The following is a 21904-nucleotide window of genomic DNA, read 5'->3' as shown; positions in this document are numbered from 1 at the left end:
TTTTTTGTATTTTTAGTAGAGACGGGGTTTCACCATGTTAGCCAGGATAGTCTCGATCTCCTGACCTCGTGATCCACCCGCCTCGGCCTCCCAAAGTGCTGGGATTACAGGCTTGAGCCACCGCGCCCGGCCTCTTTTTTCTTTTAAACACGCTCCCCACACTCCCCATATTCGCCCCATCTGTCTGCTTGGAGCAGGTGGGACTGGAGGCAGGTTGAAGCCGTGGGCAGGCTGCAAAAGAAACAGGGACAAGAATAAGCACAGAGCAGATTCCTTCTCCTCCCTACCACCCCCCTCAACACACCTTCCCCCTCACACCACCCAGGGCCTTAAAGCACCCACAGAAATCATGTCAAATATTCTATTCTGCCTGGCCACGGGCTGCACACATCCTGAGAGTTCCACGCTGCGACCAGCAGGATCCTCCAGGCAGTTCTGACCCTGTCCCTCCCCTGCTCAGGACCTCTCCCCAGTGCCCATGGATCACGTCCAAGGCCCCTATGGAGGCTGCCAGAGGCCATCTGCCTTGGCCCCGCCTGCTCTCCAGCCTCATTCGTCTGCTCGCTCCAACACACAATCTCCCCTTCTCCTGGCCCCAGGAAGACTCCCCGCTCTCACATCCCAGGACCTTTGCACCTGCTGTACCCCCTGCCCGGCACTCTGTTCACCCATCTTCCTCAGGGAGGCCTTCCCTGACCTCCCACCAGCAGCCGACCCTCAGAGCTCAGCCTTCCCTTCCCCTCACAGCACTTGCCTCTGTCACCTGCATGACTATGTGGGTAATGTCGCCTCTCCCACTGGACTGTGAGTTCCACAAGGCAGGGACACAGTCTTTCCTAGCCCCCATTGTGTCCCCAGTTCCACTCAGCACAGGGATGGGCCCATAGCTTTCATTATTTCAAGGCAGGAGTGGTGAACAGAACCACAGCATTTGTGCCAAGTGAAGGTAAAACAAAAAGTCCTGCATTCATTCATTCCACAAATATCACACCAACCCTGCGTCACCACTGCTCGGGTCACCAGGGATTCAGCAGTGACCAAAACAGAACTCCCTGCCATTGGGGAGCCGGGGGGATGACGGAACAGGCAGCAAAATAAAAAATAAACATATAAACAAATTAGGATAGCCAAAGCTGACAAATGCCATGGAGAAAAGGAGCACTCGGAAGATTCAGTGCAGGGAAAGGGAGCAGGGGTTTCCGATTTAAAACAGGATGGTGACAGAACGGCGCACTGAGGCTGTGCAGTCTGAGCAGAACCGGAAGCAGGTGAGAGCGCCAGGGGAAGACCTGAGGAGGAACGCTGCAGGCAGGCAGGCAGGCAGGGGAGGAGCAGGGCTGAGGCACCCACAGGAGCTCGTGAAGGGGAGGGCTGGGAGATGTAGCTAGAGAGGAAGCTGGGGACCGCTGGGCAGGGCCTTGGGGGCCACTGTCAGCACTGTGGCTCTTATTTGGAGTGAGAGGGGAACTCTCAGCCTGAGGAGCGCTGGGGAGTCGGGGAGGGGCAGTAGGTGGAACCCCTTGCACCCAGGGTGGGGCAGGAGTCCTTAGGGAGACAGCCTTCCTCTCCAGGAGCTGTCCTCAGAATAAGCCCTGGGCACTGGCCTGATGGGCTCGCCACAGGCCTCAGTTGAGAACCATGAGGACCCGTATGCAGCAGATGAGAAAACCAAGAATGGGAGAGATTCGGTGAATACCTACAGCTAGAGACAGCAGAGACACAGCCAAGGAGCCCGGACCCCTGTCCTCCGAGCCCTTAGTGGCCTCCACCTCCCTCTGCCTTTGCTCCCAAGAGACAGGGCCACCTCCCATCTTGTGTCACCTCCTCCTACATCCCGACCAGCCCTCCCTTACCGTCCCTGATGTGCACACATGCGCGGGAGCCCTCCAGTCGGACTGCATGGGGTGTCCCTGACCCACGTCGCTCTGCATTGCCACCACCTCCCTGGGAGCTCCAGGACAGGGCCCAGTGGCAGAAGGAGAAACTGGTGGGTCTGCATCAAGGCTAATACTCAGTGAGTGCTCACAAAGCGCCAGGCATGGATTAATGTTCATCTTCAGAGCCAGCCTGTGTTACTATCCCCATTCCTCACATGGGAAAACTGAGGCCCAGGGAAAGAGTCACATGCACACAGTCACAGTGAGTGGGTGCAGGACAGGGGCTGCAACCAGAGCAGAACTAGCCCACAGACCTTTCCGTAACGACGGAAACGTGGTTACTAAACGTTTGAACGATGGCCAGTGCAACTAAAGAACTGACTTTTTACTTTTATTTAATTGTAATGAATTAAAACTTAAAAAGCCATATGTGAGGCCGGGCACAATGGCTCATGCCTGTAATCACAGCACTTTGGGAGGCTGAGGTGGGTGGATCACGAGGTCAGGAGTTCAAGAACAGCCTGGCCAAGATGATGAAACCCTGTCTCTACTAAAAATACAAAAATTAGCCAGGCGTGGTGGCACACACCTGTAATCCCAGCTACTCGGGAGGCTGAGGCAGAGAATTGCTTGAACCCGGGAGGCAGAGGTTGCAGTGAGCCAAGATCGCACCACCACCCTCCAGCCTAGGTGACAGAGTAAGATTCCGTCTCAAAAAAAAAAGTCCATACATGGCTAGTAGCTACCATTCTGGAGTGCAGCTCTATAGAATCCCTGCTAATTAAGCTTAAGCACCAGGAGCCTAAAGGCAGGAGGCGGGAGTGTGACTCTCACAGGCCCAAGAGGAGCCAGATCATCCCAGCCTGGCTAGAAGCTCCCATGCTATACCCCATCTCTCCCGCATCCCAACGCCTTACCTGGGGAACTGGAGCAGGACTCAGGCCCAAACTCACACCTCTAGCCAACTCAAATCCTGACTCTACCATTTCCACACTATACAGGTTCTCTGAACCTCAGCTTCCGCATCTGTAAAATGGAATCTTTTTTTTTTTTTTTTTTTTGGGACAGAGTTTCGCTCTGTCGCCAGGCTGGAGTGCAGTGGCCAGATCTTGACTCACTGCAACCTCTGCTTCCCAGGTGCAAGCGATTCTCCTGCCTCAGCCTCCCGAGTAGCTGGGATAAAAATTACCCACCACCATGCCTGGTTAATTTTTGTATTTTTAGTAGAGATGGAGTTTCACCATCTTGCCAGGCTGGTCTTGAACTCCTGACCTCGTGATCCACCCCCCCCCCCTCCCCACCCCGCCGGCCTCCCAAAGTGCTGGGATTACAGGTGTGAACCACTGTGTCTGGCCTGTAGAATGGAATCTTAACAATCTGCCCAAGCACGTGTTTATGTTATCTCAAAAGACAAGTTTGTAGGCCAGGTGCAGTGATTCTCGCCTGTAATCCCAGCACTTTGGGAGGCTGAGGCAGGTGAATCACTTGAGCCCAAAAGTTCAAGATCAGCCTGAGCAAAATAGGGAGATTCCCATCTCTATTTAAAAAAAAATTTTTTTTTAATTAGCCAGGTGTGATGATGCGTGCCTATGGTCCCAGCTACTCAGGAGGCTGAAGTGGGAGGATCACTTGAGCCCGTGAGGTCAAGGCTGCAATTAGCCATGATGGTGCCACTGCACTCCAGCCTGGGTGACACAGCCAGACCCTGTCTCAAAAAAATAATGAAAAATTTAAAAAGATAATTTTTCTGATAACCATGGGTTGTCCTGGGGACCCAATGAGATGGCTTCACATACAGCTGGGGACAAGGCCAGTGCTTGAAAAACGGGTAGCAATTTCATAAAGGACTCTGAAGTGAGGGGCCATCCTGAGCCTGTCAGAGCCATGGAGTGGCAGCTAAGGTTACTGCTGTCACTACTTGGTTCTAAAGGAATTATCCCGATAATTTCCAACATACCCCTATTAACTTTTTGAAAATATCATCTAAATGAAAACACACAGCTAAAAAGAGTCAACGCCCTGAAGACACCTCCTCCCAACCCCCAAGGCCTTTGGACACCAGTTTGAGAAACTCGGCTCTAGGGTACCCTGTCTCCAAAGCAGAATATGGTCTGCTTTCTCCATCCCTGGCTGCCACCTGAATCCAGCCAGCTCTCTCCCACACAGGTCCCTCCCCACCCACCTGTGTCCCTCCTCTTTGGGGATAAAGCCTTGGCTCCACACCACAGCCTAGGCCCTGAGCCCTGCCACCCTGCTGTCTCCCCTTCACCCACTCCCCCGGCTCCAACCACATGGGCCTGCTGTTCCACCACCCCTTGCGGCCTTTACCTGGCTGCACCCCTGTCCAGCCCACCTCCTCGGGCTCTCACATCACAGGGGCTCCTCAGCAGCCTTCCCAAACCTCTCTCCACTCTAGATCCAGCTAGATCTCTGTCCCCTCCTTCAGCCACACCAAGCACTCACAGGCCAACACAACCTCTCTGCCACCTCTGATCGCATCCAGAACTACACGTGGCACACAGTAGTTATTCAATCAATATTTGGTGATGGATGGAATACACGAATGACCAAGAACAGCCAAGGGCCGGCTCCTGAGGCTGTTCAGCAATCAGACCCCCAGGGCAGCGGGGACAGGGTGCCTCCCATCCTCATCCCTTCCCCCTGGGCTCTGGGAAAAGGAGGGGCCAAGGCCATGGTATTGGGGGTGGAGAGCAGCAGCCACACCCCACCTCCCGAGCAGGCATGGAATGGAGTCATTTCTAGATGACTGAGGCCTACTTTGTGCCAGGTCTGTCTAGGAGAAGAGAAAGCAGGAAAGAAATCCTGATGACAACAGCGACAACTCCAGTCACAGCAGGCAGGACAAGGAGATGAGGCATTCTTCAAAAGGCAGCTTCGCTGACAGAGCAGGGTTCAACCGTCATGCCTATTGGACTTTGGGCAAATCCAACAACCTCTCCATGCCTGTGTCCTCCCCGGTAAAACAGGGACAATCGTGACAGCAAGCTGCCAGGCTGTGGTGAAGAGGAGTAAGAGCAGACACCTCAAGCTCTGCAGCAGTGCCCAGCACACACAGGTGAAAACTACTCACGAGAATGACCCCAACATTCTATGTGGCTCCCTGGGCCTGTTTCCTATTTACAAGATGGGGGTGCTAACACTGCCCACCTCCCAGGCTGCTGTGCAGGTCTGTAGAGCTCATACACAGTGTCTGGCTGGGCAGGAGTGCAGCGGTGGGAGTGATTCATACTCCTGTCTGGAGCCCTCCCATCAGCTAACAGGCCTCACCACACTCTCCCAAGGACCAACAACAAGCCCGTGCCCACTGCCCCGCAGAGCCCCTTCTGTACTCTCAGGTGCCTTCAGTCCTGTCTGGCAATCACCAGAAGCAGCATCAGCCCAAATTCATCCCACACCTCCTCAGGAGGCCCATGCTTTCCAATACAGCAGCTCCCTGCATCCTCCCCACCACCCCATTCAGCAGGAAGGTTCCCGTTCACAGCTGGGCAAACTGCACCTTAGGGAGATGAAATAAGGCCCCAGGGTTCCACGGCCACCAAGAGGGGTGCCAGGAGCAGGGTTCTCACCCATGTCAGCTGCCCCCAGGACCAGGCCACTCAGCAGCCCCAGCTGGGTAACGGTACACCAATGACCCACCAGACCATGAAGAACTCAAAGCCAGGCTGGAGAGGAGAACCGGGGAGCAGGAACTGCCCCAGCCCGTTCAGAAAGGGCCCACGAAGTGGCAAACCAAGGAAGGCTTGGGTTTCTGGCCTCACCCTTAGAAACAACATCTGCGAACGAGCTTCTCCGGCAGGACGGCTGGGCTGAAGAAACTCCTGCGGGGACCTCTGACATGCAGTCTCCTCTTGGCCGGCCTGGCTTGCCGTCCCTTACTCGGCACACTCAGAGCACCCGGGCCCTGCTGTGGGTGCCGAGTTGGCAGTGGGTCTTGCCCCAAGGGGGCCAGGCCGAGCTCCCACCCAGCACCCCTCCCACACTCGCTCCCTCCCTCCTGGTCCTGCTCCCAGGCTGTCTCCCCCAGTTGGGCCTCTCGCTGCTTGGCTGGCTATCCAGAAGAGCCTGCCATGGAACCACCCCACCGTGCGGCCCGGAGGCCTGTGGTTGAGGGCCTTCCGCGGAGAGCTCTGGGAAGCTGAAGAGAGGCCTGGGGAGGGGTGTCCCTGGGTCCTCCAGGGGCTTGGAGCTCAAGTCTGAAAGACACTCCTTTCCATCCCAACCCATCCCAGGGGGTTTCTGGGGACCTTAGAGATTTGTTCTGAGGGGCTGTGCTCCTTCTAGGAAGATACCCTGGAACACACCTCAAAAAACAACAAACGCCAGGGCGCCTGCTCCTGCACTAAGCCTTAGGGGTGAGCCCATGGGTGGGATCAGAAGTCACACTCACCAGGGGCTACTGAGCTGTGCTGCGGGAATCTCTGGAGGCCCAGATTCATAGCCTGTCCCCAACACTTCCTGGCTGGGGGACCCAGCACAAGCTGCAGAGGCTCTCCAGGCTTCAGTTCTCACCGCTTAAGGCGGGAATCAGAGAAGCTTCCTCCCGGGTCTAACATGTCTTCCCCCAGATACTCCCATGGCTCTCTCACGGCACTCCAGTCCCTGCCCACACATCACCTCCTCAGGGAGGTCCTCCCTGATCACCCAGCTACAGTGGAGAAACATGCCCACACTCTCAACCTGGCCCTCATTTATTTTGCCTTCGTAATATCAACCACACCTGAGGCCCGCCAGAGACCTGGGTGCTGGGCGCCAGTCACAAGACCTGCTCTTTCCAATTCCAGAGGAGCACCGGGAATGGCGCAGGCCTGCAGGCCCACGGTAGCGTGGACGCAGGGTCAGCGGGTGCTGTCTGTATCAGGTGTGACTGCTGCTCTGCGTTGCTATTCAGTATTAGTCCGGCTGGTTGGGTTGGGGAGGGAAGGGCAGAGAAATCAGCCCAACGAGCCTCCCCTCCTCTTTCCCTAAAAGTAACAGCCACGGGCTCTGGGGAACACGGTGTGAAAACCACAGGAGAGGGGGGCAACCCTCGGGCCTTTGCTGGCTGTAAGGCAGTGATGCTACCCGAGGGGAAGTGGGAGGCCTGTGAAACGCCCTGCTCCGCTCAGTTAAATCTACCCACCCCCCCAGGCAGGAGCCTGTGACCCTCTCCTGTGTCACCTACTAACACCCTAAATCTGACCAGGCTGTTCCTGCTGAAATTCCAAACTCCTTCACAGACAGTCCACAAGGCTCCCAGTGACAGGGCCCTGCCTGCCCCGCAGCCCCTGGACTCATCTCCTCCCTGCTCCCTCGCTCTGCCAAGCCACATAGGCCTGCGTGAGGCTTGTCCCTGCACCTCACCAAGCTCTGTCCTCCCTTCAGACCTTTGCACTATGGTTCCCTCCACCTGGAGGGCTGTTCCTTCTCCTCCCATCCCACATGACTGCCTCACCTTGCCAAACTGGGATCAGCTTAGAGGCCCTCCGCGCAGCCGCATGCATCTAAAGTGCCCAGTCTGTCACCCTGTTTGAATTCGCTGCCTACCACCTCCCCTTCTAACCGGCTCCTTGCTTATTCACCTGTTTCGGGTTGGCCTCCCTCAGCCCCACAAGGATAGGGACTTTGACAAGCACACCGCTGTATTTCCAGTACTGATGCAATGCTGGCACACAGGAGGTGCTCAGTAAATGGTGGTGGGTGAGTGAAACCTTTTCCTCGGCTCCACAATACCCTTAGGATCCATCCTCGCCTCTCACCCAGGCCCACAGGCCAGTGCAGCACAGCCTCTGCCAACCCCTGCAGGCACTTCTGCTGCTCTCCTGCCCAAGCCCAGCCTTCCTGCCACTCCTGGAACTGCGAGCTGTGGTGGACAGGGGCGGTGGCATGCACCTATAGTCCCAGCTACTCAGGAGACTGAGGCAGGAGGATCACTTGAGCCCAGGAGTTCAAGACTAGCCTGAGCAACACAGCAAGACCCCCGTTTCCACAAAAAAATTTAAAAATTAACTGGGCATGCTGGCATGCACCTGTAGTCCCAGCTACTCAAGAGTATGAGGTGGAAGGATCACTTAAGCCTAGGAAGTCAAGCCTGCAGTGAGCTGTGATCACACCACTGCACGCCAGCCTGGGTGACAGAGTGAGGCCCTGTCTCAAAAGAAAAAAGAAAAAAAGCAGAGCCTGACCTCTGAAAAGACTTGAATGTGTCTACCTTGCAGGGGCTCAGGGCTGCAAAGCCACTGTGTAGAAGCGGAGTGGGCCCGGGAGCTGCCCTTGTCAGTTCTGTCTTGATTGCATGTCTCCTCCGACCTCTGTTTCTGCATCTGGAAAACTGAGATGCTAATTTCAGCCCTGATTTCCTCCTAGTGCTCTCTGACACGGTTCTGTGAACTGGCAAGGGCCTTCAAAGTCCTGGCAGAAATACTAAGAATTACAACTGCTAAGATATACCAACGGCTCACCGTGTGTCGGGCACTCTTCTCAGTGAGGAGACGTTTCAGGTAGGCTTACTGTATGCCAGCATAGTTATGAATGCTTCCCACAAATTAATCCACTCAACCTTCACAATAATCCTATCAGGTGGGAATTATCATCCTCCCCATGACACTGATGATGAAATGAGCTCAGAAGGGTTGGGGAGACTGCTCAAGATCACACAACCATGGAGTGGCAGGGCTGGATTTGAACCCTGTGCTCTCACTCGCTTCCATGCAGCTCTTTACAGAGGCTGGAAACCAGAACATCGAAGTTCTGGATCCTAGCTGGGCCAGGCTGGGGAGCTGGATCCTGGAATGCTCAAGGGGACCAAAAGTAGGGGGTGGGGGAGGCTGGATGCCTCAGTTCCATAACATAATCATGACTGCCAACCAAGACTTACACAGTGCCAGGCACCGTTCTAGGAGCTTCTCGTGGATTAATTCATTTAATCCTCACAACAGCCCAAGGTGGGTGTCCTTCTGAGACCAATGTATGGGAGTGAACAGTGTGGTCTGAGGCCACAGAGCTAGAACCCACTTCTCCATCCTGCCGCTAGCCAACACAGGTCCCTGGTAGCTGTGTCACCGCCCGCATGGCTCTCTTGCTGTCTTCTTCCCCCAGCACACACCTGCCCAGCGTTAAAGGATGCCCTGGCTCCACTCTGAGGAGGGACCAAGAACTGCTGGACTGGCTGCAGGCAGAGGTGCTCAGGGCAGCCTGAGACTCAGGGGTGAGAGAAAGGAAAGACATAGGATAGTCACCTCTATAGGTGGAAGACAAAGGACAGAGGTGACTCTATCCAATGTCTTTCCTTCCTTTCACCCAGCCTGGAACCTGGTGAGCAAGGAATGCATGGCACTAGGGGCTCAGTGACCTGGGTTCAAATCCCACCCTGGCGCCCATAGGGTCTGATAAGACCTGGGGGAAGGCAATTCTTCCTCTGAACTTCAATTTCAGACTCTGCAAAAAAAGGACACAAATACCATATAAAACCCGGAGCACAGGGCTGGGCAGAGTATACGCTCATAGACAAAAGCTACTGCTCCAGTTTCTCCTTGACGAGAGGATCTGAGGCCAAGGTGGGCCAAGGGCTCACATCACACCTCTACCACTTCAGCTATCAGACCTCAGGGAAATCTTTACACTTCACAGTGAGTGAAATGATTCCTCATCTGTAAAATGGTATCACACTTCTAACTAGCTTGTAGCTCTCCACCAAATAGGCCTAACCACAGGTACGTTTTGAGACTTAAGTGAGGTCACATGTGCAAAAGCCCTGTCACACGCCTGGCATGGGGTGAATGCTATAAACACTGGGCATCCACCAGCTCTGGAAATGATTTACCTCTCTGAGCTGCTGTTTTCTCATCTAAAACGGAAAGCATAACAACAGCGCCCACCACTCTACAATTCAAGTATTCAGCAAGTTTATCTCTAAGAAGCATTCCAAACAGTGTGTGGCCCACAGAATGCACTCAGTTACTGTCAGCCATCAATTTCGTGATTACTGTTTTCACTGCTGCTGTTAGCCCCATCAGGCAAAGCCTCTAAAAGGTGGCAGAAGGAGAGGACCAGAGGAACAAAACCCTAGTGGAGAAAAATTATACAGAGCCCCTACTGCCTCACAGACTGTGGGACCTTTCTCCCCAGAACCACAAGGCATGGAAGCCAGTCAGCTTGGAAATCACTGCTGCGGACTAGGGGCAACCGTCTGCCCCCTCCGACCACATCACCAGCCCAGGTCTGCTGGGTCAATCAGGGACTGCAGCCAGTCCTCCGGGAACTCCAGACCCAGAGCAAAGGCTACAGGGCAAGCCAAGGTCATGATCTGGCCTAGGGAGCATGGACACTGGCCACAGACCTCTGGGGCTGGCTGCTCCCAGCACCAGTCCACAGACCACAATAAGACACCAGATCCACGGGGGATCGACTGTCCGAAGCCCTTCAAAGCAGCCTTCCTCCTTGGGCCAGGCTGGGCCAGGGGCACCCCCCTCCAAGTCCCCTTGGCCTATGCAAAGAGGAACAGCTGGGAAAACAGCTCCCGGCCTCACTGCAAGGCCAACTGTTACTGCCTTGGTGGGGAGTGTAAACATGATGTGTGACTGATCTGGTAACCGGGAGACACAAACAGCTTCGTGGCCAGCGACAGAGAAGCATGTAATGGTCTGCGTTGGTTCCCGGACCCTTCACATCCACTGCCAACCAAGGTCAGCCCACGAGTGAACTCCTGCTTCTCTGGAAAAGTAGGAGTGGATGAGGTTGAAAAGCAGCCCACTGGAGGCCCTAGTTACTCCAGCCCAGGCATCTTGCTGAGCCCAAGAGGTCTCCAAATGAGAAGAGGTCCTCACAATCCTAAGATCAAGATGCCCCCAGAAAGCTTTCCCGGGGGAAAGAGGTGTTCCCCCAAACACTCCTTCCTCCCAAGTTTTAACAAGCTGGTCCAGGGGCACGGCTCCTCAAATCCAAGCCTAATCCCTCTTCCTCTTCCGAATGTGGAGCCTAAAGCTCAGACAACTTCAGTGACTTCCAACGCAGCTTTCCTCCCTCCCCTATGGAAGGAAAGAACTGTTACTGCCTGGTGAAAAATCTGAGAGGGTAATGGAATCCAGAGCAGCACCTCCGTGGTCCAAAGCACCCCAGTAACCATGACGTTCCCTCCAAAGTCGTTAAGAAGTTCAATAAAGGCTGAGCTCAGTGTAAACCCCCAACCCCACACACGTCAAATACAAGAAACAGAAACCCCTTCTCACCAATCGGAATCACAGTCCTCCCAAAATACGCCCCTAAAATCCACTAGGGCCTGTCCCGCCCCGTCCCAGTCCCTTAAAGATCACAAACATCACAGTCCTCTGATTTGGGCTCCCCTACGTTCTAAGCAGGGCTCCCCCAACGCCGTGGTGATACTACCCAGCCACACTTCGGGAAGCATGCTCCCAAGAATCCCCACCCCTGTAAATACAGCACAGCAACGGCTTCCACAGCGCCAAAAAGGTACACCCCTCTACACTTGATGCGGCGCGCCCCCTCGAGAGTTTAGCCCGCGCACGCCAGGCTCGATCTGCCCGCTGCGCCCCACGGGTCCAGCCCCCGGCCCGCGCACGCTGGGGCCGGCGCTCCCCGTCCCGCACACTCGCAGCGCTCCCCTCGCCGCCTCAGTGGTACGGCCCGCCGCCACCTCCCCCGGCCCCCCGCGGCTGGTCCCACCGCCCCCGCTCGGCCACCCCCACTCAGCTCCGGAAGGGGGGGCTCGAGGGCCGCGGTCCCCCCGGCGGGCACGGGTGGTACAGCCCATCACGGCACCGCGGGGGGCCCGGACGCGACCATCGCGGGGGGAGGGCGCTCGGGGACACGCGCTGGCGCACTCACCTGTCACCGGCAGCCGCCCAGCCTCTCCGGCGGGGCTCTACCCCCGCCCATCGCCACGCTGCGCTGGTTCCCGTTCCTTGTGTTTCCCGGCAGTGGCTACGGCGCCCGCAGCGGCGGCGGCGACGCCTTCTCCGAGCCAGGCCCAACGGCTCGCGCGGCGCGGCCCCCCCGCCCCCTCCCCCCAGCCCCCGCTTACCGCCCCCTCCCACCCTCTGGACGGAAATACCGCCCTCTCGCGCCACAAACAGGAAGTGACGTACAAAGAGCCGGAGACGAACTCTGAGAGAGCAAGAGCGCAAGCGCAGGGCAGAGAAGAAGGCGGGCTCACAGCAGGGCGCCTGCGCACATTAGACAACTTTGGGCCTGTGTGGGTTAGAGATTGGCCTCGCTAAGGCGTGGGGCGGAAAGCCGAGATGGGGTTACGCAGGCGCAGTAGGACTCCGACAGCTGCTTTCCCTAGGGACTCACCGCAGCGATTATTTCCCGGCAGCCTCTAGTCCGTATTTACATACGCTTTGATCTTGTTTTACTTCGTTCTGTGTTCTTAAAGGAATCCGGAGCAGGAGTGAGTTAGGAGGGGTTTCCTTTTCAGTGAACTCGTCATGGTTGAGCTCAGGCTCTGAAGCCACACAACCCGAGATTTGAATTTCCTCCTTTCTGGTGACTGTGGGCAGAAGGCTTGACCGTTTTCTGTGCCTCAGTATCCACATCTGCTAAATGGAAAATCATCCCTGTGTCGCTGGCTTTTGAACTATTTTAATGTAAACAAAACGGTTTTTACAAATTAGTTCATGACTGCAAAATATTAATGCCACCTGCTCTCATCGTACATATTCCAGTGAATCTGGGATATAACATTTTATAAGGCCCATAAAGGCCTTAAAATCACCCTGCGGCCGGGCGCGGTGGCTCACCCCTGTAATCGTAGCACTGGGGGAGGCCAAGGCGGGCGCACGAGGTCAGGAGTTCGAGACCAGCTTGGCCAACATAATGAAACCCCGTCTCTACTCAAAATACAAAAAAAAAAAAAAATAGCCCGGCGTGGCGGGCTATTGAGAGGCTGAGGCCGGAGAATCGCGTGAACCCGGGAGGCGGAGGTTTCAGTGAGCCGAGATCGTGCCATTGCACTCCAGCCCAGGCAACAGTGCAAGATTCCGTCTCAAAAAAAGAAAAAAAAAAAAAATCACCCTGCAAGAAAAGAGCTTTGCGCAGATCCTGATCCGTATATTAGCTAGTTGTACTGGACAGCTGTGAGGCATCTGGCTCCCTGCCCCTCCTGTCTCGTAGGGGATTGTGCTGCCTCCTGAATTTGGGTTCCAGTATGCCATATAGCTTGGCTAATTGTATGCATTAGTAAGTGAGAAAAATGCGTGGCTGAGAGTTGAATCCTGGGTCCACCTCAGTCTGTGTGTTTTGGGCAAATGCTTTTTTTTTTTTTTTTTGAGATGGAGTCTCGCTCTGTCTCCAGGCTGGAGTGGGCTTTCGTTTTCCGAGAGGTAAACCTACTGCTGGAACTAGCCCTATCTTAATTGGTTTCTAGCTTGGAACTTGCTGCTCAGTATTCCTAATTCACGGTCTTCCCCATCAGTCGGTGTTAATAACTCTGACCAATGCCCCCCGCCCCCCTTCACAGCCCTAACCATTTTCATCTATTACTGTCTGGTGACAGGTCTGTTTAGTGAGGACTGCATAGGAAACCCAGTAAAGGAAGAGACCAAGACTGTCTCAGACATCAGTGTGTATCCAACATTGCCCAGAATGGGCTCTTGCAGAATGTTTGTTTCAAGAATTAGCCCTTCTGCCCTAATCTAGACTCAAGGTTACTGTGACCAACCCTCTTCTCTCCTTTCTCTCCTGTCAGCTGAACAGCTGAACAGGCCATTCCCCTACGTCTAAAGTCTCCCCTGGGCCAACTTGAATCCTAGCCCCTCCTAGGGCACTTAATTATGACACACTGAGATCTCACTGAAACCACCCATGTGCTTGTGTATAAACTCCTTGCAGCACTGGTAGTCAAGGGCAATGGCTTTCTTTTTTTTTTTTTTTTTTTTTTTTTTGAGATGGAGTCTCGCTCTGTCTCCAGGCTGGAGTGCAGTGGCAAGATCTCAGCTCACTGCAACCTCCACCTCCCAGGTTCAAGCAATTCTCCTGCCTCAGCCTCCCGAGTACCTGGGATTACAGAAATGCGCCACCACGCCGAGCTAATTTTTTTGTATTTTTAGTAGAGACGGGGTTTCACCATATTGGCCAGGATGGTCTCCATCTCTTGACCTCGTGATCCACCTGCCTCAGCCTCCCAAAGTGCTGGGATTACAGACATGAGCCACTGTGCCCGGCTCTTTCTGCTTTTGGTTTTGGTTTTTTGTTGGTTTTTTGAGACAGGGTTTCACTCCCTCTGTCACCGAGCTTGAAATGCAGTGGCATGATCTCAGCTCACTGCAACTGACACCTCCCATGCTCAAGCCATCTCCCACTTCAGCCTCCCAAGTACTGGGACCACAGATGTGCGCCACTATGCCCAGCTAATTGTTTTGTATTTTTGGTTGAGACGGGGTTTCACCATGTTGCCCAGACTGGTCTCAAACTCCTAAACTGAGGCAATCCACCCACCTCAGCCTCCCAAAGAGATGGGATTAGACATGTGAGCCACCACACTTGGCCTAATATTCTTTTTTTCTTTTCTTTCTTTTTTTTTTTTGACACAGTCTCACTCTGTTGCCCAAGCTGGAGTGCAGTGGTGCCATCCGCCATCTCGGCTCACTGCAACCTCCGCCTCCCAGGTTCAAGCAATTCTCCTGCCTCAGCCTCCTCAGTAGAGGGATTACAGGAATGCGCCACCACGCCGAGCTAATTTTTTTGTATTTTTAGTAGAGACGGGGTTTCACCATGTTGGCCAGGATGGTCTCCATCTCTTGACCTCGTGATCCACCTGCCTCAGCCTCCCAAAGCCACACCTGGCTGATTTTTGTATTTTTATTTTTTATTTATTTATTTTTGAGACTGAGTTTCATTCTTGAGCCGCCGCGCCTGGCAATTTTTAAATTTTTAGTAGAGACACGGTTTCACCATGTTGGTCAGGCTGGTCTCGAACTCCTGACCTGAAATGATCTGCCCACCTCAGCCTCTCAAAGTGCTGGGATTACAGGCATGAGTCAGCGCGCCTGGCCCTGAATATTCTATTTATTTCAATTCTGCAACCCGCTGAACTGATTTTCTGGTTGTGCCTTGTAGTTTGTAAAACATTAGTCTAGGGGGGTAAACAACCCCCTAGCGTTGTTTGATGAGTAGAAGATGAGTAGGCCCAGGTTCTAATCATAACTTTTCTGTGTCCTTGTCAAAGTCACTTCACTTCTCTGAGCTTGCCTTTCTTTATTCTATTAAAACAGTAATAATATAATTTATTTAGCAATTGTTACAGGCTGAGTTGTGTGTTCACACACTCCCACCAATGCTATCCTGTTGCTATCTATCTACACAGTAACTCTGGAGGTTAAATGTAACAGTATATTAAGGGCCTTGCTTGAGTTCCCAGGACATGTTAAAGACAAAGACAGTATTGAACCCAGACGGTTTGATATCAGAGCCTGTGCTCTTAACTCATCTCATGCTGGAAAATGGAAAAGTATTGGCCCTACTTCTGTGCCCTATGTTACTTCTGCAAATGGCTTACTTATCTTTGGGGGGCCTCAAAGGCCATCCTGGGCAACACAGCGAGACCCTTTCTCTATTTTCAGCATCAAGGGTGAAACTTGAGGGCCACCTTGAATCTTGTGGCAGGGCAACACAGCGAGACCCTTTCCATTTCAGCATCAAGAGTGATCGATCCAGGCGACTGGGCACAGTGGCTCACACCTGTAATCCCAGCACTTTGGGAGGCAGAGGCAGGTGGATCACCTGAGGTCATGAGTTCAAGACCATCCTGGCCAGCATGGTGAAAACCCATCTCTACTAAAAATACAAAAATCTACAAAATTTAGCCGGGTGTGGTGATGGGCGCCTGTTACTTAGGAGGCTGAGGCAGGAGAATCACTTGAATCTGGGAGGCAGAGGTTGCAGTAAGCTGAGATTGCACCATTGCACTCCAGCCTGGGTGGCGCAGTGAGACTCCATCTCAAAAAAAAAAAAAAAAAAATTAAAAAAAAATTTTAGCCAGGCATGGTGGCAGGTGCCTGTAATCCCAGCCACTTGGGAGACTGAGGCAGGAAAATTGCTTGAACCTGGGAAGCGGAGGTTGCAGGGCAACAAGAGCAAAACTTCGTCTCAAAAAAAAAAAAAAAAAAGAAAGAAAGAAAAAAAGTGTGAACCAGGAGAAAATTCCCTACAACCTCACCCCATTCTCTTCCATCCTAATCTAGTCTATAAACTCTCTCCCCATAACTATAAATATGGACTGGACTGGACATGCACTTTGCTGGGTAGAGGGGGCCGGTAACTTATTAAAAGCTGTTCAAAGGTCTCTTGATTCAGAAAAAAGAAAATGATGAGGGATCTTGCCCCAAGGGCTGGAGAGGACATCTCCTTAAAGCCCCCTTCTGTGCCCAGAGAGCAGAAATCAGGCCCAGGAGTCCACTCCAAGGCTTCTCACAGAGGAATCTCCTTATCGATGGCAACTGGACAAGCTGTGGGAACTAGTCACAAAATATATATATATATATATTTTTTTTTTTTAGATGGAGTCTCACTCTGTCACCAGGCTGGAGTGCAGTGGTGCAATCTTGGCTCACTGCAACCTCCACCTCCCGGGTTCAAGCAATTCTCATGCCTCAGCCTCCCGAGTAGCTGGGATTACAGGCACCCACCACCACGCCCGGCTGATTTTTGTATTTTTAGTAGAACGGGGTTTCACCGTGTTAGCCAGGATGGTCTCGATCTCGTGACATCGTGATCCACCTGCCTCAGCCTCCCAAAGTGCTCGGATTACAGGCGTGAGCCACCACACCCAGCCCCATTTTTATTTTTTATTTAAAATATTTAGGCTGGACACAGTGGCTCATACCTGTAATCCCAGCACTTTGGGAGACCGAGGCAGGAGTATCACTTGAGGCCAGGAGTTAGAGACCAGCCTGGCCAACATGGCGAAACCCTATCTCTACTAAAAATACAACAATTAGCCCGGGAGGTGGTGGGCACCTGTAATCCCAGCTACTGGGAGGCTGAGGCATGAGAATCACTTGAACCCAGGAGGCAGAGGTTGCAGTGAGCCAAGACTGTGCCACTGCACTCCAGCCTGGGTGACAGAGCAAGACTCTAGCTCAAAAAATAAACAAACAAATAAATAAGTAAAATATTTAAAAGTTTCCCACATTATAAAGAAATGTCAAAATCATATATTTGATTCTCGAGCCAGAATCTACAAAGTCCACTCCCTGCTGCCTCCCCCAGATACTACTGTGTTGGGAAGATCCTTTCAGAGTAATGTTATTAATATATTTGGCAGAAGTACGTATAAGCATCAGGGATTCCGCACATGTTGGTTCCAATTTCCTTTTTTAAAATTTGTTTCTTTTTCAAAAATTGGAAGACACAGTGCACATTCAATTTTCTAATATATCAGAGATTCTCGAAACGTTTAAGGCCAGGTGCGGCATCTCAAGCCTGTAATCCCAGCACTTTGGAAGGCCGAGACAGGAGGATTGCTCGAACTTAAAACTTCAAGACCAGCCTGGATAACATGGCAAAACCCCTTATCTACCAAAAAATACAAAAAAAAAAAAAAAAAAATTAGTTGGGTGCAGTCACACACACCCATGGTCCCAACTACTCGAACAAAAACAACAAATATTTAAGTGGTCATGCTAGGCTAGTACACTTTGTGTAGACTTTGGGATGACGCTTTCTCTGCTCTTTTTTCTTTCTTTCTTTCTTTTTTTTTTTTTTTTGAGATGGAGTCTCGCTTCCGTCACGCAGGCTGGAGTGCAGTGGCGCGATCTCGGCTCACTGCAACCGCCACCTCCAGTGTTCAAGCGATTCTCCTTCCTCAGCCTCCCAAGTGGCTGGGATTATAGGCACCCGCCACCATCCCCGGCTAACTTTTGTATTTTTAGTAGAGATGGAGTTTCACCACGTTGGCCAGGCTAGTTTTGAACTCCTGATCTCAGGTGATCCACCTGCTTCGGCCTCCCAAAGTGCTAGGATTACAGGCATGAGTCACCAAGCCCAGCCTCTTTTTTCTTTATTATTTTATTATTATTTTGAGACAGAGTCTCACTCTGTCTCCCAGGCTGGAATGCAGTGGTGTGAAAACACCTCACTGCAGCCTTGACCTCCTGGGCTCAAGCAATCCTCCCACCACAGACTCCAGAGTAGTTGGGACCACAAGCGCACACCACTACACCCAGCTAATTTTTGTTTGTTTGTTTTTGTTTTTGAGATGAAGTTTTGCTCTTGTTGCCCAGGCTGGAGTGCAATGACGTGATCTCAGCTCATTGCATCCTCCACCTCCACCTCCTGGACTCAAGCTGTTCTCTTGCCTCAGTCTCCTGAGTAGCTGGGATTACAGGCATGGGCCACCATGCCCGGCTAATTTTATATTTTTAGTAGAGATGGGGTTTCTCCATGTTGGTCAGGCTGGTCTCGAACTCCCGAACTCAAGTGATCCACCCTCCTCGGCCTCCCAAAGTCCCGAGATTACAGGTGTGAGCCACTGCACCCGGCCTGCCCAGCTAAATTTTAAATTTTTTAGAGATGGGGGGGGGGGTCTCACCATCTTGCCCAGGCTGGTCTCGAACTCCTGGCCTCAAGCAGTCCTCCTGCCTCAGCCTCCCAAAGTGCTGGGATTACAGGCATGAGCCACCTGTTCGATCAATAAGATCGAACACCTTTATCAATCTGCTTCCAACACATAGATGGCTTCCAATCCCACGTGGAAAAGCCAAAGGCCTCACTGTGGTCTTCATGGCTGTATATGATCTGTCCCTGCCTGTTTCTCTAACTTCATCGCAAACTACTCTTGTCCCTGGCCCATGTTCCAGACACACATACCTCCTCTCTGCCCCTCCAAAAAGACAAGCCTCGGGGCATTTGGGAACTTGCTGTCTCCTCTGGCTGGACTCTTCATGTCCCTGATCCTGATCTTGGCATGACTGGTTCCTTCTTTCTTCTCTTTCACAACGCTGTTCAAATCTCACCTTTGGGCGCAGTGGCTCATGCCCATAATCCCAGCACTTTGGGAGGCCAAGGCAGGCGGGTCACCTGAGGTCAGGAGTTCCAGACCAGCCCGGCCAACATGGTGAAACCCTGTCTCTACAAAAAAATACAAAAATTAGCTAGGCATGATGGTGGGTGCCTGTAATCCCAGCTACTTGGAGGCTGAGGTGGGAGAATCACTTCAATCCAGGAGGCAAAGGTTGCACTGAGCTGAAATGGCGCCACTGCATTCCAGCCTGAGCGACAGAGGAAGACTCTGTCTCAAAAAAGAAACAAACAAAACACCCAAATCTCACCTCCTAAGTTCTCTCCTTGGCCACTCCGAGTCTAAAAGGGCCATGCTGTCACTATCTTTGTAAGCATATTTGAATCCTCTACCTAGGACTTAACACTAAAAGATACTTTTGTTGTTTATTTTGTGTCCTCCTCCAAGCCAGAATATACATTTGCTCATGAGGACAAGGACTCTTGGATACCAATGTATTCTATAGAATGCCTGTGAAAAAGTTCAGGACACACCACCCCAATATATGCCCATTTGATATGCTGATTACTTCAAACGGAGGTAACTCCGGGAAACAGTAAATGCAGAGACTTTCTCTGACCTTCCCTTATCTACCCGTACTTGGATCCTCCAAAAGGAACTCCATTGTCATGAATCCCCTCCCCAGGAATCTTCTCAATCAGGGAAGATGAGCTCAGATCACAGGAGAGGAGACTGGAGGTTGACATGATGCCCAGGCTGTCACCTGTTCTTCTGGGAAAACTTTTCTTAACTAAGAGACGATCTGCGTAACAACTTTTATTCGCCATACACTTCATCCCTGCACCCTCCCACAACTTATGTCACCACCACCTCCCAGAAGCCCCAAGCCCCTCTTCTTTTCTGCAGGTCAGGATGCTATATAATAAGTTTCAATCCTCTGACCCTTCTTTGAATCTCATATTTTGTGGGACTCTCACGTGTATGTATGTAATTTTTTTTTTTGTTTTTTTTTTTTTGAGATGGAGTCTCACTCTGTTGCCCAAGCTGAAGTGCAGTGGCGCGATCTCGGTTCACTACAACCTTCGCTTCCCAGGTTCAAGCAATTCTCCCACCTCAGCCTCCCAAGTAGCTGGGATTACAGGCGCCCGCCACACCACCATCCCTGGCCAATTTTTATACTTTTAGTAGAGATGGGGTTTCGCCATTTTGGCCAGGCTGGTCTGGAACTCCTGACTTCAAGAGATCCGCCCGCCTCAGCCTCCCAAAGGGCTGGGATTACAGGCATGAGCCACCATGCCCGGCAATTTTTTGCTACTGTTTTTTGTTTTCTGAGACAGAGTCTCACTCTGTCACCCAGGCTGGAGTGCAATGACACGATCTTGGCTCACTATAACCTCCGCTTCCTGGGTTCAAGTGATTCTCCTGCCTCAGCCTCCTGAGTAGCTGGGAGTACAGGCAAACGCCACCACACCAGGCTAATTTTTGTATTTTTAGTAGAGACGGGGGGTCACCATGTTGGCCAGGCTGGTCTCGAACTCCTGACCTCATGATCTGCCCGCCTTGGCCTCACAAAGTGCTGGGATTACAGGTGTGAGCCACCACGCTCGACCTTTTGCTACTGTTAATCTGCCTTATATTGGTTTAATGTATACGCCAGCCAAAGAATTTAGAAGGGTAGCGGGAGGAGCCGGGCACAGTGGCTCATGCCTATAATCCCAGCATTTTGGGAGGCCAAGGTGGGTGGATCACGAGGTCAGGAGATTGAGATCATCCTGGCTAACACGGTGAAACCCCCTCTCTACTAAAAATACAGAAAGTTAGCCAGGAGTGGTGGCAGGTGCCTGTAGTCCCAGCTACTCAGGAGGCTGAGACAGGAGAATGGTGTGAACCCGGTAGGTGGAGCTTGCAGTGAGCCGAGATCGCACCACTGCACTCCAGCCTGGGCGACAGAGGGAGACTCAAAAAAAAAAAAAAAAAAAAAAAAAAAATCGCAATGCATAGTGGCATGTGCCTGTAATTCCAGCTACTTAGGAGGGTGAGGCAGGAGAATAGCTTGAACCTGTGAGCCAGAGGTTGCAGTGAGCCAAGATCGTGCCACTGCATTACAGCCTGGGCGACAAAGCAAGACTCTGTCTCAAAACAACAACAACAACAACAACAAAACGGGTAGCGGGAAGCCATTTTTCACAACCTTCCAGTTTCTGGTGCCCAACGTGGGGCATCTCTCACTTTTTACGCTGAGACTGCTTCAGCAGCAGGCTCCTGGCATGCCTGACCAAACACTGGCCACAGCTAAGGTTTCCTACCACATTAGCCCCCTAGATCTCTGCCTGTAGAGCCCAGCGGAAGCAAGATAGGTAAGGGTCTCTTTGTCTTTTTCCCTTTTCTAAGTTTGGATTAGCAGGAGAAAATGCGTACGAACTAGTTCTTGTATAATAACTCTGGCTTTTTGTTTGGTTATTTTTTTTTTTGGTGGTGGGGGGTGGTATTCTTGTTTTCTGATTCCTCCCCTCCCAGAGATGGTCATTATTTTCCCATGTCTGTGTCTTTTGTGTCATGTCATACAGAAGAGAATCACAGGACAAGAACACAGGCCTCAAAGACTGGTGAGTTCACACTTCTCAGCAGACCAACGTCTGTTCAGACTAATTTTGCTATGGGTCCCCAAGACAAAAACCAGATGAGGTGCTCCTTGGGTCTTGTTTTATGTCCTGAGAGTTTGGCTTTTCCATCAGTGGGAACACTCTGGCCTCTGCCAGCTGAGGGTGCAGGTGTCGGCTTGTGTCAGCCAGCCAGTCAAATAGGCTGGAAGCCCACAATGCGGAGTGACAAGCGGCATTCTCTTTGTCCACTCGTGCCAGCTCTCAAGAGAGTTTGGTCCCAATAGCCATCCCAGTCCGCAAGGGCTTTGTTGTCTCAACCTTTAATTGACAGTACTAGGAAAGCCGAATCCCAGTAGTGCTTGCTTGGTGTCACAGATTAGTGGGTCAGTGAGTGTCGTGGGAGACTGGAGACACCATTTACACAAACACTATCCTTAATGCCTGTGGCAACA

The 21904-nt window shown here is 52.3% G+C and overlaps 1 protein-coding gene across 4 annotated transcripts in view; it reads right to left on the bottom strand.

Moving 5' to 3' along the window:
* Positions 1 to 11925, bottom strand: part of AKT2 (AKT serine/threonine kinase 2) — a 52493-nt gene extending 40568 nt beyond the window's left edge. For 3 of the 4 annotated variants that reach the window (XM_025366643.1, XM_025366646.1, XM_025366645.1), the window contains exon 1: positions 11718 to 11925. The gene's annotated coding sequence lies outside the window, so the exon portion shown is untranslated. The remainder of the gene's footprint in view (positions 1 to 11717) is intronic. The other variant, XM_025366644.1, reaches the window with a different exon arrangement.
* Between the last annotated feature and the right edge of the window lie 9979 nt (positions 11926 to 21904).

This window comes from Theropithecus gelada, chromosome 19 (genome assembly GCF_003255815.1).
Source record: "Theropithecus gelada isolate Dixy chromosome 19, Tgel_1.0, whole genome shotgun sequence".
NCBI classification, from domain to species: Eukaryota; Metazoa; Chordata; class Mammalia; order Primates; family Cercopithecidae; genus Theropithecus; species Theropithecus gelada.
Note: the sequence above shows the minus strand (reverse complement) of the source record. Positions and strands in the feature narration are given on the sequence as shown.